Source organism: Alexandromys fortis, unplaced genomic scaffold (assembly GCF_014885135.2).
Source record: "Alexandromys fortis isolate MF-2015 unplaced genomic scaffold, M_Fortis_MF-2015_v1.1 scaffold_75, whole genome shotgun sequence".
In the NCBI taxonomy this organism is placed as follows: Eukaryota; Metazoa; Chordata; class Mammalia; order Rodentia; family Cricetidae; genus Alexandromys; species Alexandromys fortis.
The window spans coordinates 4,100,154-4,106,153 of record NW_026067956.1 but is presented as its reverse complement, the minus strand read 5'-3'; positions in this window follow the sequence as shown (position 1 = coordinate 4,106,153).

The window sequence follows — 6,000 nt, the reverse complement described above, 5'->3', positions numbered from 1 at the left end:
CCCAACAAGAATGCACAGGAATGTAGATGATCCCTACATCCTGAGCCTTTCTGCTGATCCTGCTAGGGTAGCAACTGCTCCTTACAGTCGGGCAGGCTCTTGGCGATAGAGCACTAGAGTTCCTTGTTCTAGTCTACACTGTCTTCTCTGCTCTGCTGTGGGTTCTGAGGAGAATAGTCCTTCATAGCTAGAGAGTGCACAAAGAGAATCTCAGATATCAAAGGACATATGACACGGACTATCTATTAGGAACCTATGCAAAGTTCTCATCTGCTGCCGAGGCAGATGTAGCTTCCTAGTCCTGCAGTCTCTCAGGTGGGCGGGAGCTCAGCAGCATACAGAGATGGGGCTACCAGCTGTGGCCTGCAGGATGGAACCAACCAGCAGCACCCCGCACTAACTGAGCTGAGAGGTCACTGACATAGCAGACCCTAGATTTAGATATTTAAGCACCCACATTGAACAGCATAGGTAACTGGACTTTTCTTTGGGTCACCAACTCACAACAAACAACGCTGAGGCTTATTAATTATGAAACCTCGGTCTTAGCTTAGCCTTGTTCCTAACTAGTTCTTAGAACTTAAATTAACCCGCAGTTTTAATCTATGCTCTTTTATGTGGCTCGGTTACCTTTACTCTGGACTCCCCGTCCCGCTTCTTCTCCACCCGGCTGTCGACTCCCCCTTGCATCTTCCCAGAGCGCTCTGTCCAGAAATCTGTATCTCCTGCCTGGCTTTAGATTTTTATTAAACCCATCACAATGACACATCTTCACACTGGGTAAAGGAATATTCCGCAACAGCAGTTGATCCTGGAGGAATGTACTGACGTTTGAGAATGAGCCACTGGTTACAATTTACAGATTTACTATAGTTAATCTAAGCAAAATCAGTATAATATTATCCAAAATGGCCTAGGAAATGGTAAAGAGGGTCTGAAGATATATCTCAGGCCTGCCTGGTTTACACATAAAACCAAGGGAGAAAAGTAAGGTCCACGTACTGATCCCTGATCCTTCTTCCCTGAGGCCACTCAGTTTGGGGAATAAAGTTAACATTGGAGCTGTCTCTGCTCTGAGGCAGGGAGGGTATGTGCTTGGGGCATTTCAATCTCCTGTGCAGAAATTTCTAACAAGGTTAGACCTTTGTGTTGTCTGCCCTGCCTTTGTGTCCTTCCTTCACCAGAGAGCAGGCTGGACAGTGCTACACAGGGCACACATGAAGCAGCGGCTGGTTTTGAACAAGGTTATTAGTAGAGAAACTATTTCTGGAGAAAATGGTAGAAATTGTACTCCTATTGTGCATGGTTATTTAGGGGTATCCACCAGAGATGACCACTCTGACACTCAAACCAATCGAAAGTCGTTATTAGCCTACCAGTGTGCTGGGCGTTTGGGATTCATAGCACTGAGCCTTTTTCAGGGTGAGCTTTTAAGAACAAAACCATATCTTGGCTAAAACCACCTCTTTAGTAAGAACAGTTAGTAAGAAATAGAACTGCAAGAGTCAAAAGCAAGGTTAGTACATTATAGACCTTCCCAGAACTGTATGGACTTTGACAGATTGGGTCTTTGTTTTCATTTTGGCAGGTGCTGCTATCTATGGGCTGAATTTTACAGCCTGAATACTTCCATCTTGGAGGCAGTTGTGCTAAGGTCTCAGGGTCTACAAAGGTCTGGAGCCTATTACAATGACTATAAGAATGCCATCTGTATGTTGTTTAGAACACACAACTGATGGCAAAAGTAGTTTCACCTAGAGTGATGTCATATAAGCAACACACGAACAAAGCTTTCACAAGAATTCAGAGAGAATTAGACATCTACTCCCTCTTGTATCTTTGCTTTAGCCTATGAATTATTTTACATACTGTTGGAATTATATGATACCTAAAATTAATGTTTTTTTCTTTTATTCCCAAGCTCAAGCCTCTCTTCCTTTTTACAAGCCTATACTTAATAGGCTGAGCATTTTGAAATGTATTTAACAGTAAGGTTTAGCATAACACTCAACTCTCAAGCTTGCTCATGCTTTCTGAAACCTCGGGACAGTTTAAAATAGAAACATGTACACAGAATCCCTGCCCATAAGTTTCATATTTTTGGTGTGTGTGTGTGGTAGATTAGCATGGGTGTATGTGCAAGGATTCATGTCCACATGTGGGGTCCAAAGGTCAATGTTGGGGTCTTTCTCACTCTTTCTCTACCAGAGTTTTTAAGACAGTGTCTTTTTTTTTTTTTTTTTTTTGACAGTGTCTCTTAAGAACCTGGAGCTCACCAATTTGGCCGGATTATCGGGAGCAAGTCGCAGAGATCGTCCTGTCTTGTCCACCCTCAGCACTGTGATTACAGGTGCCAGAACTGCAGTCTGCTCTTCCATTTGTGCTGAGGACTGAGTTCCACCTCCCACGCTTGCAAGGCAAGCACTTTACCAACTGGTCCATCTCTTCAGCCCTCTCTAGTTGTATTTTAGACAACTTGTTCAGTTACTACCAAAGTGTAGTGACTACTATTGTGGTCATAAACACAGGGGCAATCCTCTCACAACTTGAGTACTGTATTCTTCAAAAATCTTTCCAACTCCAAAACAATATCTCATTTGTAACAAATTATTCACCTCTGATCTGTTCGCTATAAGAAATAAGCAAGGCTTATTTACTTTGGCTGGAAATTTGACAAGGACATTTTCAAAATCATGCTTCCTGTTTATATTTAAAGTAGAGAAGTTACAAATATTTAAAGAATAATCCTATTGGGGCTGGAGAGATGGCTCAGCAATTAAGAGCACTGGCTGCTCTTCCAGAGGTCCTGAGTTCAATTCCCAGCAATCACATGGTGGCTTGTAGCCATCTATTGTGGGATCTGATGCCCTTTTCCGTCATAAAGGTGTGCATGCAGATAGAGCACTCATATACATAAAATAAATAAATAAAATAAATCTTTAAAGAAAGGAATAATCTTTATTCTTGGAGATTTCACAGTGGATGAATTGTTTATCATACAAACACAAAGACCAGAGTTCTGATCTCCAGAACCCATGTAGAAAACCGGACATTCATAGCAGCCACTTGAAGGCAAAGAGAGGGGGCCCTTAGAGCAATCAGGCTAGATAAGACTCGCTGGACTCATTGAATCTTGGGTTCCGTAAGACCTTACCAAGTAAATAAAGTACAAAGGGTCTCTACATGTAAACACACATGCAGGTATGCACACTTGTACACACAGCACAAACACGTGTAAAAAGTCCTCTGACTTGTTGAATTATATTAGAGGCATTTGATGAACTAGTGAAGAAGATAAAGTTTTCAGGGATGTGGCTCTTTAGTCGTCGGTATAAACCACAGAACTCTCAACAAGAGACTGACCCCCGTCCTAGAGCAGTGTCACCGTTTACACGTTAAATATTTCTTAGTTTTGCTATTGAGCAGAACACTGGCTAAAACACGCCCATTACTGGAACACTTATTGATGGTTAGCACGTGCCATTGCCACAGCACGTGTCTGGAGGTCAGAGGACAACTTTCAGGAGTCAGCCCACTCCTGGTCTATCATTTAGCTTCTGTTATTGAACACAGGCAAAACCCGAAGTAATAAAATTGATGCTGTCAAGTATTAACCAATAAACTTGCCTAGGAAATACTAAGTTACACAAAGTAGAATTTGGTTGAAGGAGAGCTGCCTCCTGTATGAGCGGGAGATGAGTAGGGCACTAACCAGGATTACTAGAAACCGAGGGAAAGAAAATTCTGTAGCAAACTGAAGTTTAGGATGGCTGAGGAAGTTTCTGCCAATGCTGGCCCATCAGGTTCATTTCCAACTAGGCCCCATGCCCATAACAAAAGGAGGCAACCTAGGCTTACTACATTAGGCCTATCCCATATCAAAGAGCATGCCTCTGAACACGCTCAAGGGAGCAGCACGGGATCACACCCAGCATTAAGTCCTGGTCTGCCGTGAGGTTCTCTGTGCTCTCACCAGGAAAAGCCCAATTCTGCCAGGTGGACAAGAACAATACTGTTGTACTCAAATAATTCTGGCAGTATCTTTGCTGTGTAAATCTCCCATCTGCCCAAGTGACCAGACTCGTACTCTTCTGTTTCTGTTTAAACTGGTCAGTGTAACCTGCGGCCAGGACCTGAAAGAGACTTGTGGACGACCGCCTATGTGAAATGCATAAGTCTAAGGTGTGTATAAGCTCGCAACATCTTCCGTTAGATGCTGGCTCCTCTTTGAGCATTAGCCAGAGCCAGACATACAGCATGACTAAAGACCCTTTCCTTTATTAACCTCTCAGCTATTTCTGTGTGCAGTGATTTCTCCCCGGGAAGGCAACTTGATTCTTTTTTTAACCTTTGCTTACTCAGCCATCTTGACGGACCAATTATGTCAAAATTCTTTATTCTAAGCCAGCATGAAAAGCAAAGCAGGTCCCAGGGGGGACCCCTTTTCCCTCCAGTGTCCTGTCTTTGTATCCTGCCCCATTTCTGTGACTCTTACCCTCAGCTAGGAGAGACCGGCACAAGAGTAAAGCTGTACTGGGTAAAGCAGCAGTATTCCTGGGGCCAGCTGCTGGGGTTTTAGTGTTGGACTCTAGCGTCCAAACACCGAGAAGGAGTCGCCCCCAGAGACCATCTCATACACTACAGCCGATGCAAAAGCATGAGGATTTTATTAATTCTGTCATGACAGGGTCCCCCAGCATTTGGGAAGCCGAGGGACCTCAAATAGCAGGTACAGTCTACTTTTAAAGGGGCCACAGAAGCAAGGGGGGTTGTTCTTTGACTATTCTGATTGGCTTATTTGAAAGGGCTATTACCAATAATTGACTGGAGAGCTGTTGCCAGATCAGATGAGGTAAGAGGTCATTTTGACCCCGTTTCCCAGGGGACCGAACAAAGCATACGTATATGGGTAATTGTTCAGGAACTGAGTACGTGCGAGTGTAGCTGTTAGGTCCTTGGTTCCCAGGGGAGGAGGGGAAGCACTATGGCACAGAGGCTGAGAGGATTCAGAATTGTCAAAAAATGGCTTCAGGATTGTCTTAAAGTCTTACATTAGCATTGCACAAATGCACTGACTGCTTTTGTCTGACAAAATCATGAAGCGCTCCTACTTAGTCTTATTTTTCTCTTGGAGTAGTCTGGGTAGAAGTAGGTATTTTTTAAGTGATTCAGGTCTGATGGTGGGAGGTGGAGGGTGTCCCAACCCAGAGCCTTGACAGGCTCTCCTAGTAACCCTGGTAGAGACCAGAGCTATGACAGGTTTGTCATAGCTCCTGCCAGGGACAAGGCCTTAGTTTTTGGTTTACTGGAGATGGTTGGAGCTGGGCAAACAGATGTTGGAGAAAGCCACATACTCAGGGGCAACCAATCAAGCCCCTTGACCTTCTGCTGGCACAGCAGAAGACCACAGTCTCCTGATAAATAAAGGTAGCTTTCCCTACCCCGCTGCTGAAAGGTCCCTAACCACTAGGACCTCCCACCAAATAGTCCCCAGACTAATCTTTCCTCCACAAATCAGCCGCAGAGTAATCCCTCCTCTCTTGAATTCCCCTAACTTCACTTCGCTTAAAAGGAGCTTGCGACCTTCTTAGGGGGTTGCCATGTGCCACTCCAATGTTGAAATTAATAAAGCGTTCTTGTTATTGCATACATGGCTGCTGGTCTTTCCTTGGGGACTTCTCTAGGACCCTAACAACAGGAGAATCTCAGCGTTTGTCTTGAGATCCAGACCGACTTCTGGTGTCACTGGCTGCTCTATGTCCTTTCTCAAAAGCCTCAGCCATATTTATACTATCACTCAGACCTCCACATTTATGTTGCCTGTGTCACACTGCTCCGTCTACACACACACACACACACACACACACACACACACCCCGCTATTAGATTGGATAAGAAAGAACATAAAGGGCATATTCTGCCCAGAAAGAACAGCTCAGGACAATCTACTGTCCCTGCTAGTAGGGGGAGAGATGAATCCCCCAAGACGACCGCCTATAG